Source organism: Lissotriton helveticus, chromosome 1_1 (assembly GCF_964261635.1).
Source record: "Lissotriton helveticus chromosome 1_1, aLisHel1.1, whole genome shotgun sequence".
In the NCBI taxonomy this organism is placed as follows: domain Eukaryota; kingdom Metazoa; phylum Chordata; class Amphibia; order Caudata; family Salamandridae; genus Lissotriton; species Lissotriton helveticus.
In genome coordinates this window covers 50,042,868-50,057,880 of record NC_136057.1, presented here as the reverse complement: position 1 = coordinate 50,057,880, position 15,013 = coordinate 50,042,868, and the positions used below count along the sequence as shown (strand labels likewise).

The 15,013-nt window shown below is 50.0% G+C and overlaps 1 pseudogene; it reads left to right on the top strand.

The window, feature by feature from the left end:
• The first annotated feature begins 4,502 nt into the window (after nt 1-4,502).
• Nucleotides 4,503-4,959, top strand: LOC144767351 (mediator of RNA polymerase II transcription subunit 21 pseudogene; annotated as a pseudogene).
• Nucleotides 4,960-15,013: the final 10,054 nt, after the last annotated feature.

Sequence of the window (15,013 nt, the reverse complement as noted above, 5' to 3'; positions counted from 1 at the left end):
CAGCACAGGAGAAGAGAAGAGAACAGGGAGTTAGAAAGGAAGCAGGGTGGAAGAGAGCAGCAGATCAGCACAGGAGAAGAGAAGAGAACAGGGAGTTAGAAAGGAAGCAGGGTGGAAGAGAGCAGCAGATCAGCACAGGAGAAGAGAAGAGAACAGGGAGTTTGAGAAGGAGGTGGGTGGAAGAGAAGGAGGCCAATAGATAGAGGGAGGGAGGGTGATAGAGGGAGGGCGATAGATAGAGGGAGGGCGATAGAGTGAGGGCGATAGATAGATAGATAGATAGATAGATAGATAGATAGATAGATAGATAGATAGATAGATAGATAGCGATAGATAGAGGGAGGGTGATAGATAGAGGGCGATAGATAGAGGGAGGGTGATAGATAGAGGGTGATAGATAGAGGGAGGGCGATAGATAGATAGAGTGAGGGAGGGTGATAGATAGAGGGAGGGAGGGAGGGCGAAAGATAGAGGGAGGGAGGGCGATAGATAGAGTGAGTGAGGGCGGTAGAGTGAGTGAGGGTGGTAGAGTGGTAGAGTGAGTGAGGGCGGTAGAGTGAGTGAGGGCGGTCGAGTGAGTGAGGGTGGTAGAGTGAGTGAGGGTGGTAGAGTGAGTAATGGCGGTAGAGTGAGTGAGGGCGGTAGAGTGAGTGAGGGCGGTAGAGTGAGGGCGGTAGAGTGAGGGTGGTAGAGCGAGTCAGGGCGGTAGAGTGAGTCAGGGTGGTAGAGTGAGTCAGGGCGGTAGAGTGAGTCAGGGCGGTAGAGTGAGTCAGGGCGGTAGAGTGAGTCAGGGCAGTAGAGTGAGGGCGGTAGAGTGAGTGATGGCGGTAGAGTGAGTTAGGGCGGTAGAGTGAGTGAGGGCGGTAGAGTGAGTGAGGGCGGTAGAGTGAGGGCGGTAGAGTGAGTGAGGGTGGTAGAGTGAGTGAGGGCGGTAGAGTGGTAGGGTGAGGGCAGTACAGTGAGGGCGATAGATAGATAGAGGGAGGGCGATAGATAGATAGAGGGCGATAGATAGATAGAGGGAGGGAGGGCGATAGATAGATAGAGTGAGGGAGCAACATTGATTGTGGGTGAACACGCACATGGACAAAAGAGAGCGCACAACGTGGAATGGGGAGAAGCAAACCGGCAAGAAAGCAATGTAGGGGATAGAAAAGACACACAAGGACAAGCACAACACCGAAGGGGTGGAGACAGTGCCATCTTAACGCATGGGCACTCTGGGCAGTTGGCCGGGGGGCTGGTGAGCATAAGGGCACCATGCACTCATTTTGCTGTGTGTGTGGTTGTTTAGGCAGGGCCCAGTGCCCTACTTTGCCTGGGGGCCTATAATGCTGTTAAGACGTCCCTGGTTAAGAGAGAAGCACACACATAAGAGCAACTTGGATCACAGTGGAGAGGCGGAGTGAAGTACATGAAGGAGAGGCGAGGAAGGTATATGCACTCATGGAGTACTTAACCTAAAAAAAAAAGACTGCCTGAAAAGTAAGCATTGGAAAGACGCACGTAAAGAGGCCAGCCTTCAGGAGGGAGATACACAAGAAGAGGAAGTAAACGACACACAACCAGTCTTCGGAGCAGGGTTGACACTCTTCATCAGTCGCTCCATTAAAAGCATACCATGTACTGCAATGAACACTACGTTTTCATATTCCCACTGCACAGCAATCAATCTGTAGACAAATGAATGTTATGCTAATATGAATCTTCCCAGTGAGCTCTCACAGCTGCATCCTTCTCAACATTCACATGTGGATTTCCATGAAATAGGCCGACGGGTCAATACATAGCTATAGACAAGTCTACTGGATACATAGATGCTTTGTTTCATGTAAGGGGAAGCTACTCAAGAATAAACAAACTTCAATGAAAACAAAAGAGTAAGGATTTGAAAAGAGCAATAGAGAGGCCTTTTGACTGAAAGGGTGGCAGTGGTGAGGGTGGTAGTAGTTAGGGAGACCTACCAAAAAGGTGATATAAGCGCCTTAGTGTTGGTGCACCATATCAGGCGCTATAAGATGAACATTAACGGTTCGCTCACTTCTGAATGAACTCCATGACTTGAAGGGATCAGTGGATGACCTTTTGCCTACATGTTCGAATTCTGATAAGGCAGTCCATTTAGCATTTGTTGATGGAGCTATTAATAAGCATTAATACATCCGATAATATAAAAGTGAAAAAGCGCCAATAGCACAGGTACAGAAAGAAACAAATGTTATGTTTTTAGAAGGTGCGCCAAACTAAATGAGCTATAATTACTATCACAAACACACAAAGTGCATCAGGTGCGCAAATTCACTGAGCTATCATTGGATTTGTAACCTGTAACCTGTGGATTACACACAAGCGCACACACCTGTTGCCGAGTTGTCCTATACGTGATCTACACTGACATACAGATCTCTACAGCCAGCACATCAACCCAGTGAGCTGTCTGCCGTAGGCCTGCATAAAACCTAGCTAGTTAGTTTTGGGTGTTTAACTTTCAGGAGAGGATGGAGAAGAATGCCTTTGTGTCCCACCTTGTCCCACCTGCTCTTCAGGAAGCCAAATGCAGATTTTAGAAAATCATGAATGAATATGCAGTTATTAAAACAATAACGAAGACTTTAGTTGGAACCATGTCTCGGCGGGGTTGAACTTCCCTTCTTTGCGTATACCCACAACATAAGAGATATGCACACACACACACACACACACACAAATAAATGAGCGGAATGCAGGCAGCATTTCACACACACATTTGTGAGAGAGATGGACACACATAGTTATGTTTGCGAGAGGGTTAGAGAGGAATTAATTTTCAAAGACAGAAATATATGAGAAGGATGGCTGGTCTATCAGAAGGAGGACAGCGACACCCAGAGGAAGTCGAACGAGGTACATAAATGCATACAAGACAACACAGACATATGTGGGACAGAGAGACCAATGGGTGAGGTGAAGGAAGGCACAGTAACTGAAGAGAGACAGCAACAGCCAGACTGGAAATCGGGAATGGACCAACAAACACAGAGGGAGAAGAAAAGGACAGAGACAAAACACACACACGCGCATGAAACAGAGACATGTAAAGACAGAGAAAGAGCGATGAAGAGATGAAGCAGTAAACAGGCAGAGAGATGTGCTGAAGTGACGCAAAGACACAGGGGGGAAGAAGAGCAGAGAGAGGAGGTGCAGAGATAGGAGGAGCGAGGGGGTGGGACAGCAGTGCACATACAGATGCATGCAGGAGAGAGAGATGGCAAGAATGAGTACACGACCAGGCAGATGAACAGATGGAGAGGAGGAGAGAGGCCGAGAGAGACACAGACCGAGAAGGAAAGAGACAATGACTGAAAAGGGGGATAGAAACATGCACGGACGAAAATGTGGATGAATAAAAGCAAAGAGGGAGAAACTCCCATGTGGGGTGGTGGGTTGAAATGAGGAGACAGAGTGTGAGAGGGGGAGGAGGGAAAGAGGGGCAATACAGCGGGTAGAGAGAGAATGGAGGTGATCGGAAAAAAAAGAAAGAGAGAGCGGGAGAAGGTGGAGGAAGAAGGGGACAAGGAGCACAGAGACAGGGAGATGGTGTGATTGTTAGAGGAGTGACAGGCAGATGGAAAGAGACACAGGATAAGGAGACGGGTGAGAGGGACAGCAAGAGGCAGAGAGCAACGTGACAGATGTCGGGTGCGATAGAGAGTGAATGTGTGTGTATGGGAATGTGGGCGAGAGAGAGTCAGAGAGAGACAGAGAACCATCGAGCGCTTTGCACGTAAGGCCCACTGCACTCTTGTGCACACGTCACCAGAGCCCTCCAGTTGTCACAGCACGGCCAATGCAGCTGCACTCTCCCCTCACCACATCGACATACATCTTGAAAGCCTTCTGATAAAGTTACAGGTGACCCCAAGCACACCACACGCGTGCACATCACGCGTGCACATCACTGCACTACAACTATTCCCCCCAAGTGATGCATCTATACAGACCGGTGATGGACACCCACCCACTCCGCTGAGAGGAAACGTCTTCAGCACAGCCAGACAAACACACAGCGCACTACAAAATAAGGAACGCCATTGGATGGATTTCACAGCTCACATGGGCCATTATGAACCACTAGAAAACTAGGAATTCATCCAATCTCTATGACCCAAGCAACTGTTCATAACCCATCAACGGTCATCCCGTAATTTAGTGAAAAGGCGCAAGACCAAGGAAGCGCTAAGAATACAAATCCCAAGAAGAGGATGCTAAACAAACGCTGTCAACGTAACACAACTCATAGCAAAACCATGATAGAAGTAATGGGCTACAGAAAGGAGAGAAGGCACACCCAGGAATCAGGGAAAGAGGGAGAGAAACATGGGCGCAAAATAAGGCAGCGCGAGATACAGCACACAAACAATCAAGCACAGTGAGGGGAACTGGAGAATGTAAACACAGAAGGAAAGAGAGCGAATGAGAGGAAGATAAAGAATTGAAGTGGGAATGAGAAAGGTGCGAGCGCCACTAGTCGGGTTGCGATTGTGAATATTATTACAGTGCGAAGCTCGGGTCATGGCGGACCGGCTGACACAGCTGCAGGATGCAGTGAACTCGCTTGCAGATCAGTTTTGTAATGCAATTGGAGTGCTACAGCAGTGCGCACCACCTGCTTCATTCACCAACATTCAGACAGCGATAAATAAAGACCAACCCCCTAATTTAACGGAAGAGTATGCACAGCTTTTTGCAGCACTGATTGCCCGAACAGCCAAGGATATTAATGTTTTGATCGATTCTCTGCCAAGTGAAGAATCAACAGCTGCTTTGCAGGCCGCAAGCTTGTACCAGCTCGAGGAGGAGAGGTGGTTTATCGCGGTGACATGCTGCTGGAAATGAAACAGAGCGCCCTGGCCGACATAAGCACAGTCACAGTTGAAAACTCGAAGTGGACTACAAACTCAGCCTGTTCCCGAGTCCTAGCAGCAGGGGGCAGCACCGGACTATACAAGTCAACCTAACGCTGATAATTGTTTACCGTTCTAGGTTGTAGGTCAAACAAACTCAAGTACCTGCAGCAGAAAGTAATGGTGTGCCACATCGACAATTGTCACTCATCCAAGCTAATGCGTACGGTGTACTGGTACATCTTGCATTTGGTCAGGTTTGATCTACGTTTTGTATATTCTGTAGAACGGGAACGAATACTTCTGTGCTCGAGTGTGAAGCTCTCGGCATTGCAGGGGGCGGGGTAGCCGAAACCGGACCCTTTGAAGTAGCCAGGCTAAAAAAAAAAAGCAATTAGGACGGCCTACGGCCGTGAATAAGTGACGGCGGGGGGCGGGGTGAGAGGAACAGATGGCTGTGAAGGGAGAAAGGCTGCTGGCAGGGGGAAGGCTCGTGCATGAGAGCAAGTCACGTGATTGGGATTCACGTGAACTGTTGAAAATCCTCATCGTAAAAAGTCAGCTTTGTGGATGGATGGCAAAAGGTCTCTCTACGAGACCTAAAAATGAGGCATGGGCTCTCAGTGGCCCTTAAAACAAACGTGCCCCTTCGTTGGAGCCACACGGGGCTCTGAAATCAAATAGCCAAAAGTTTGAGCCAACTAGGCTCTAAAAACATTTATGCCCCGTAGTTGGAGCCACCTAGGTTTTTAAGAATAAACATGCCCCCAAGCATTGTGGCCCTCAGGGGCCCCTAAACTACAGGGCACTTGGTGGAGCGCAAGGGGCTCTAAAATATTTATGCCCCCTTATCGTTGGAGCCACCTAGGCTCTAGGATTAACTATGCCAAACGTTGGTGCGGCCTGCTGACAGACGGGGCCAAGCTGACTTGGTGCCTCGCACTGGCACTGAAAACAGGATTTGCTCCCTCGTAGAGCGGGAACGAAATGCGGCCATGTCCCTCTCTCAGCCCTCACTCACCGGGCTATGCGGGGGGCTCCTCTCTTTGGATGCAGCGAGGGCAGGCACCGGCAATGTGCCTCACGCCCCCTGCGTGGAAAACATGCTGCGGCTCTTGCAGGGCTCTCTCTATTCATGGGAGCCCCGTTTCACCAGGTGCCAAGCTTGACCCGATCCCCCGTCTCCAGACCGGGGCTGTACATATGGAACCCACGGGGCTCCAGGTAGATTCCTCGTCCGGCGCCGGGGCTCCCCACAGCTCATGGGAGCCTCGCGTAGGCCGCCAGACTTGCCTGTCTTCCGGGCGGCCGCCGCTGGGAAGCCGCGGCAGCAACTTCACTCCGGGCACAATGAGGGGTAAGCTGCCTCTTCTTCAAAAATATAAAGCGGGGTGGGCACGCGCTAAGAGGCAAATACCGCTGGGTGGGCACCCACAGTGAATAAGGAAATAAGCGGGGTGGCACCCGCATTAAAATAAAGAAAATAAGCAGCATAAAAGTGGGGTTGGCACCCGCGAGATAACAATAAATGTGGGGTGGGACTCCGCCGTTGCAGGCATCATGGGGAATCCCCAAGGTGGGGGTTCCCTCCCAAAGGGGCTGCAACTCAGCGCTGCGCAGCCCCCAAGCTCTCCCTCTCCTGTGGAAGGTAAATCAAAGCGCGCCTCAGTGCGCAGAAAGGCTGTATAAAGTCTTGAAGATCCTGGAGGAGAAACAAGGGAGGAAAAGAGTCCCAAGAAGGTCTTCCAGGTCCAGGGGCAAGGCAGGGCCCAGGGAGGCAAGCACTCGTGGCAGCCCTCCCCCCGGGCCCCAGCAGCAGCACACCCCGCAGGAACAGCACACCAAGAGTGAACATTTACATGGGGTCACAGCCCCTATATTTATACATTTACTTATGTCTAATACTGCAGGGCATGGGAGAACCAGATACAACTGGTTCAGGAGCAGTTTGTGTACATGACTCCTTCCTTCTTTTCACAGGACAGGCAAGGGACAACAGACACATCACAGTGGGCGGAGCCTGCATTGTGGAGGTAAGGCACAGTCCTTTTCAGGTCCCAGGTGCAACTCCTCCCTCCCATCTACATGCAGATCTCCCTATCCACCACTGGGCAGACCCATCCTGGCTCCTGGAGCCACCCACATCTTCAAGCATCTCTCAATCACAAGCCAGACAGCAATTCACATCAGGCAGGCAGACTCACAGTACACAGAAAAGCCAAATTCTAAAAGTGCCATTTCTCCACTAGTCATCATAAATCTGTGCACACCATTGCGCAGCATTTATTCTCACGAGTTCGCACATGCTAAACTCGTCCCTGCACTCCTCTCATACCAGGAATTACAATGGACACACATAACCCTCATGCATTCCTGTGGGAGGACAGTCCAATCTCTCCACACGCACTCAGAGAGCGCAGGCACTCTACACTGGGCCACAGTGCTAAAGTGCCCAGAGGTCTAAAATCAATACCACCATGTCAGAGCATAAGGCAAATACTTTAGGGGGGAACCTGCCAAAAGGGCCAAGTTCAACAGGTAGTATGTATACCAACTCTGTATCCTTTGTTGTAGGAAGAGAGAGAACCAGCATGACAGGAAGGATGCCTGGAGGCAGCTGTAGTACTTAAGGTGCTGGAAAAGGCAACTGAGTTTGAGAGAGTGGACTGATAGCAAAGGAACCCTTGGACCCGTTGTGGGAACGCCCCCCGAAGCAAAGTGTTTCTTAGTAGCCATGTATGTCCTGTGCTTGACACCTTAGTGGTGTGGCTCACTGGTTAGAGGTGGCAGACCCGGAAGCAGAGAACGGCCCGGGACCAGGGTTCAATTCCCAACGCCGCAGGGTCGTGGACCAGGGTCAGCGGACTCGATAATTCTCGCCTCGGTGCCTACTCTAACCAGGGATCACACTCGGCAACTCTAGGCATTAGCTTGCCTCATCTCTACAACGGCCCCCCACATTCGCCGGGGATGCCTGGTTTCCCCTTGGCGATACCCAGTAGGGACTATCTCACAGGGATAGCCAGGACGGGTTCCCCAGCGGTCTACAGCGCCACAACGCCTCAGGGCAGCAGTGCGCTTTACAAGACACATACATACATTTACTTAGTCTGGCTATCGCCCTTAGGGATGGGCAGTCTCTAGGAACTATGCTTTCGGTGGCTCTGCTCTCCTATGGTAAAAGGCCAAAGTAGTAACAACCCAGTTAGTACGTGTACATGCAAGAGTACGGAATCAGAGGAGACAGGAAAGCACAGGATCGTAGCTATGACTTATCACCCGAAAAACAATGTTCGGCCTGGTCTGGAGAGCACCCCACTGTGCCAAGCTTTAATTATCAACAAAGAGCTATGCGAACTGTCAACAGACTTACGCAAACAAATGATGGACGGAATGCTGACAATGCAACCATTCTCCCCCAGTCAAAAGATCTGGGTTAAATCCATCGTTCTTTTGCCACCCCAGTTTGGACCCAGTCAACAGACTGCCTGCTACAGGGACTATTAGTCCCAAGATAACTGTTTGTCTGCCGTTGGAGGAGGAGGGGCAACATCTTCTACACGCTATATAGTGCCGGACTATCAAATGCAGCGCTGGATACCACACCACTGCAGCTGCCTGGTTAAGGGACTACAAATCTCATGAGACCTGTTGTCTGCTGGGGCAGGAGGAGGGACTGCATCTTCAGCCTGCTTTGTAGCCCATACTGTCTCCTGCAGCACAGGATGCCAGGCGCACGTCTTCATTCAGCCTGAAACTGTTAGTTTAGCTGAGAGGCTGCTCTGCATTTCCCTGTATCCAGCCAGCTGCACAAAGTAACTTCACAGCTGGGAGCCCCTAAAGCAATTGTGAAAGTGACACAGCTCAGAGCTCTGCAGTCATGCACTGTCTGCACAACAATTTGAGTTCTGGTCAGTTTCGTAAAGCTGGCTCAGGCCTGCTCACCGCACGGGCCTCTCACGAGTGCCCTTACTTATATTTCAGGTTCCTTGCAGCAGTAAGGTCAGTTAAGATAATGAAATGAAAAGAACAGATTGCAACACTTTGTGAGCTTTTGAAAATATATTTAGTTTATCAAATAAAAGTAAGTTAGCGTATAGCAGACAAAGAAACCGTATAGGTACAGTTAGGAAAAAAGCGAACTGACATGGCCAGCACTGGCTGCATCACAGCTCTTTGTTTTCTCTCGGCAGGTTGGTAGTACGGGTGTTAGGGTAAGATGTTGCTTTATAAGTTTAGGTAGCTGTGTAAGTACATTTATTTAAAAATAGGTTAACCGGTTGCAATTCAAGTCTGTAAAAAAATATAATCAGGAAATTGGCTTTAAATGGTTGAAAGAAACATATGTATCCAGGATGTACATCTGTCAATGACATACAGTCAAAAGGAGAGCTGACCTCGCGGTACCTCTGCCAGTAGGTGTTCGAGGCCTCTGTCTGCCTCTCTGCTTGTGTCCGTTTTTGTGCTTTCCTTGTCTGTGTCTGTTATTACTGCGCCTTGTTATTGTGCTTTTTTGATTGGTGCCTCTTTGCCTGTTTTATTTTTTTTCTTTATCTGTCTTTCCTGTTGTTCTGTTGTGTCCTCTGTCCACGGTTTTTCCTGCCGCTGCTGCCCCTGTTGCCTTTTCCCCCTGCTGGTTTCCTGCTCCCACCTCCCAGCTGCGCTTCCATTCCGTACTTAATGATGGCCACTGCGAGGGAGCGTGAGCAAGACCTCTGACCTCCTGACCAGGGACCTGCTCTCTCCCCCAGCAGTTCCGCTGTTGTGCCGCCACCGCTGACCCCACGTCACCTCTGCCAGTAGGTGTTCGAGGCCTCTGTCTGCCTCTCTGCTTGTGTCCGTTTTTGTGCTTCCCTTGTCTGTGTCTGGTATTACTGTGCTCTGATGTCTTTTTATTGTGGTTTTTCTGATTTGTCCTCTTTGCCTGATTTTTCTTTTTCTTCATCTGTCTTTCTTATTGTTCTGTTGTGTCCTCTGTGCCCGTTTTTTCCCACCGCTGCTGTCTCATGGCCCCTCCCCCCTGCTGGTTTCTTGCTCCCTCCTCCCAGCTGTGCTTCCCTCCCCATCCCTATTTAATGGCATTCGCTGCATGCCAAAGGCATGCCCGCATGCACCCGTCCGCGACCCATCAGTATCCAGAGCCAGGGACCCTGGATCTCCGGCCACCCACCGCTACGACAGAACTGCCCTCCTTGCACTCGACCCTGGCAGGAACAACTGCCAGCTGTCCACGCCAAACACCACCCACGGCCAGTTCTCCTGCCATCACTGCCGCCAGACCTTCACCTCCATCCGCACCACTATGGCCACCGCACCGACATCGGTCGCCAATACCTCTGAAGTCCTGAGATGCATCCTCCTTAGCATGCGCTCCATGTACAGCCACGCCATAGAGTTCTGGGACTTCATCGACACCCTCTCAACAGACATCACCTTCTTCACGAAACCTGGAACGCCTCAAAATCGCCTCCACCATCCCTGACGAATACAAGATGAAGAGGAAGGACCGCCCAGGAGGAGGACTTCCCATCGTACACAAGAGCTCCCTCTGACTCATGACCTTGAGTTCAAGCGACAAAACGTCCACCACAAAGCCCTCCATTTCAGGATTCAGACCAGCCCCAGAAGGACCCTAAGAAGCACCCTCAGCTACAGACCTCCTAGACCTTGAACTGTGTTCACCTCCACCTTCGCCAACCTCATAGCACCCCACGCCACAGTCTCCACATACTACATACTCATCGGAGACCTCAACTTGCACGTCGACAATATCAGCGACCCCAACTCCCCCATCCTCCTGGACAACCTCACCAACCTCGGACTGAAACAACTTGTCACCACCCCCACCCACAAGGCAGGACACACCCTCGACCCCATCCTCATAGTAGGTAACAACATCCACTTCAGCCACACCATGCAACCCCCATGTAAGGACCACAACGGCGTACACTTCCACGTCGACAAACCCACGGCGTCCAAACTTGCACCCCAACCTACAGGAAGAAACTAGAGCACAATTACTAAGGAGCAGCTGAACTCCACCCTTAACCTCAATGCCTACACCACCTTGACCAACGACAACCTTGCAGGCAAAGAACTCCACAGATGGATCTCCAACTATACAGACGAGCTTGCACCCCTCCCTACCCTGACAAACAGAGCCCCAGAAAAGCCACCTGGTTCACCACCGACCTCCAAGAATCCAGACTCCCCTGCAGATGTCTCAAGAAGAACAGGAGAAACAGTAAATCCTCCGAGGACCGCATCACTTACAAGAACACCATGACAGGATACCACCAACACTTCCAGATCCACGAAATGGACCTTCATCCAGAACAAGATCCTCGCCAACTCCAGCAGCTTCAAGGAACTCTTCAGCATCATCTAGGAATTCACCAAACCCCCCAACAAAACCACAGATATCACCCCCTCCTAGGACCTCTGCAACAAGCTCGGCTCCTACTTCCATCAGAAAATCAAGGGCCTCTACGACAACTTCAGTGACCAGACACCCTACTCCGAAACCACTCCCCCCTCCAGCAATGCCAGCCAGACCACCATCTCCTCCTGGACCTCAGTCACAACCGAAGACACCGTATCAACCATGAAAGCATCCACTCGGGAGTCCCCACTGACCCCTGCCCACGCACATTTTCCACAGAACCACCATCACCATCTTTAAGGAACTACGACGCACAATCAACGCCACTGGCATCTTTCCAGATGACTGGAAATGCCCAGAAGTTAGACCCCTACTCAAGAAGCCCTCAGCAGATCCATCAGACCTCAAGAACAGCAACCCATCTACTTCCTCCCCTTTGCAGCAAAAGTCACAGAGAAGATCGTCAGCCTCCAACTAACGAAATTCATAGAAGAAAACTCCATCCTAGACCCCTCCCAATCCGGATTCCGCAGCACCCACAGCACTGAGACTGCTCTAATCGCCGCCACAGAAGACATCGGCACGCTGCTCGACCAAGGACACACTGCAGCCCTAATCGTACTCGACCTCTCTGCAGCCTTCAACACTGTCTCCCCCCGCACACTCACCGCCGAGACTCTGCAAAGACGGCATACAGGGTACCACTCTCGACAGGCTCTGCTTACTCACGGGCAGACGCTAAAGAATCAGACTTCCACCCTTCTTCTCCGAACCCATGGAAATCAACTGCGGAGTACCCCAAGGATCATCGCTCAGCCCCACCCTTTAACATCTACATGGCCACTCTCGCTGCCATCATCAGACAACACCGAGCTCATCCTCTCCCTCACCAAGGACCCAATCACCACAGGACTCAACTTCCAGGAAGGAATAACGAATGTTGAATCCTGGATGAGCAGCAGCTGCCTGAAGCTCAACTCAGAGAAGACAGAGGTCCTCGACCCCTCCCCCTCTGCATGGGACAACACCTGGTGTTGGGCCATGCAGCCCCCCTACCCCCACAGACCACGCCCCAAACCTCTGCATCATACTCGACTCCTCCCTCTCCGTGACCTGCCAGGCCAACGCTAATGCATCCATCTTCTTCGATAACCTCTGCATCCTCTGAAAGACCTTCAAATGGATCCCCACCGAATCAAGGAAGATTGTCACCCATGGACTCATAACCAGCAGACTGGACTAAGGAAACGCCATCTACGCCGGAATCAACAAGTCTCTCCTCCTCAAACTCCAAACCATACAGAACACCGCAGCTAGACTCGTCCTTGGCATCCCTCGACACAAACACATCACGCAGCACCTGCGTAACCTTCTCTGGCTCCCACATCAAGAAAAGAGTAACTTTCAAGATACTCACCCACGCCTACAAATTCCCGCCACAACACTGTCCCCGATATCTCAATGACATAATCTACTTCCGCGTACCCAAAAGGAACCTCCGATCCACCGACCTCGCCATCACCAAACCCCCGCGTTTCCGCAGAGCAAGAACGGGGTGAAGAACCTTCTCCTACATCACGGCCAAGACTTAGAACGAGCTGCCGATTAACATCAGATGCGCCCCCACCCTGCACATCTTCAGGCAGACCCTCAAGATCTGCCTCTTTGACTGACCGGAGCTGCTCCCTTCCTCCCCCAGAGCCTTGAGATCCTCAAGGGTGGGCAGCGCGCTTTAAACGTCCCTGATTGATTGATAGAAGTATCTTGGGCCACATCGGTGACGGTCAGGTGACTCTCGTCAGTGGTGATGGCGCTAGTGTCACACCTACTCATTGAAATGTCACTCATAATTATCCTGAAAATATGAAAATGTCACACAGCGCAAACTGAAACCTTGGCAGCTATGCCTAATTTGGGCCTAAATTCAGAGTTGTTTGAGGATATAAAACTGTATTAAATATAACAAATAACCCAAAAACACAGGAAGATTTAAAAAAATCTGTTCTTTTAATTTTCGCTTTGACATATGACTTATGCCACACTATGGGCCCGATTCACAGAATGAACTTAAGACTCAATCCTAAACTTACTACTATTTTGATATTAACAGAATGCACTTACTACTTTTGGCATTCACAGATTGAATTTACTACGTTTGGTATTCACAGAAGTTAGGATTTTGTCTTAAGTCTAACTTAATACAGACTTAAGACAGATTTAAGTCTGACTTAAGACAGATTTAAGACAAAATCCTAAATTCTGTGAATACCAAAAGTAGTAAATTCATTCTGTGAATGCCAAAAGTAGTAAGTGCATTCTGTGAATACCAAAATAGTAGTAAGATTAGGATTGAGTCTTAAATTCATTCTGTGAATCGGGCCCTATATGATCTGGTGAATAAAACTGTATGGTATTTTTCTCTATTTACTTTGCTATGTACCGTGAATGGCATTTGAAAAACCTGATAAATAAAGCCTTTCAAAAAATAAAATGAAAACATAAATAAGCTGCCCAGTTTAATTGCACCACTAACACATATTCTCATATATTGAATGAAATATAAACTGTCACTTCCAGTTGGCAATTTTCTGTAAATACTCATTCTTTTGAAGATGCTCATGTGCAATGAAGCTGTAAATACTTTTTTACATCAGCAACCAAGGGTGAGACCTTGTGTGTGGACTGTGTGTATATTAAAAACATCCACCTATGTGACATCTAAAAACCCAGAACCTGCCACAAAATGCTTGTTTGTTTATATTCACTCGAGCCTGGGTGTGATGGTTCTTTAAGTGTCCAGCAGAGGGCGGGCTTCGCCTGCCGATAAAATTCTCTGAGCACATTGGATGAAAGGAAGAAGGGTTTCCTGTTCCAGGTCAGCGGTGGCAGAGACAGCACCAGCATTGGATGCTGATATTACTTCCTGCTACTCTATCTGTGCCCAGCCTGCTGCAGAGGAGGAAGGATGCTGTGTCTGTGCAGTTATCTTCATCCTCTCACAGACACCCTCCTCTCCAGACCCCAAATCTGCACCTACCCCACCCCAGCCCTAGGTGGAAGACAGAGCCTGGAAATGTCTGCACAGGTTTCTGCTCAGGTAGGAGATTGTCAGCACCTTGTGCTATGTTTGTAGAAATGGACTGAATAGTCTTGGAGTAAATCTCTGCCAGCAGCCGGGCTCTTCTATCCAGGGACCTCTGGGGGACTTTCCACCTGGCCCTGAATGTGTTCTATGGTCATCATTTGTGTTATAGATGGGATCTGTGCACACTGCCCTGTATCATATTACACTGTGAAGAATCTGTACTACTGCACTGCATCTTGCTGCACTACCAATCAATCAATCATTTGTAAAGCGCACTACATACCCGCGAGGGTCTCAAGGCGCTGGGGGAGGCAGTCCTGTCAAGTATCATGCATCAGTCGTGACACTAACGCATTTCAGTGCGGTGCTCCGCATCACCGCACTGAAATGCATTGTCACGCATAAAGCATAGTGGCTAAGTTGCCTGTTAAGTGCCGCCTACAATCTGTGTGTGTCAGCTGTCAGTGCAGTGCGCTGCATGTAACCTGCCTGTGCGCACTGCTGCCGCAGCCTTGGGGCACTCCCAGCTGAGTTAGCTAATGCTTGGAGGGCAGTGCTACAATGTATCTTCTTGGGAGTGTTCCCGCGGCGCTGCGCAGCTCTGAGTCACTGTGTCAGCCTGCCTGGCGCCCCTGCAGAGTTGCGCTCAATAGCTACTACCGC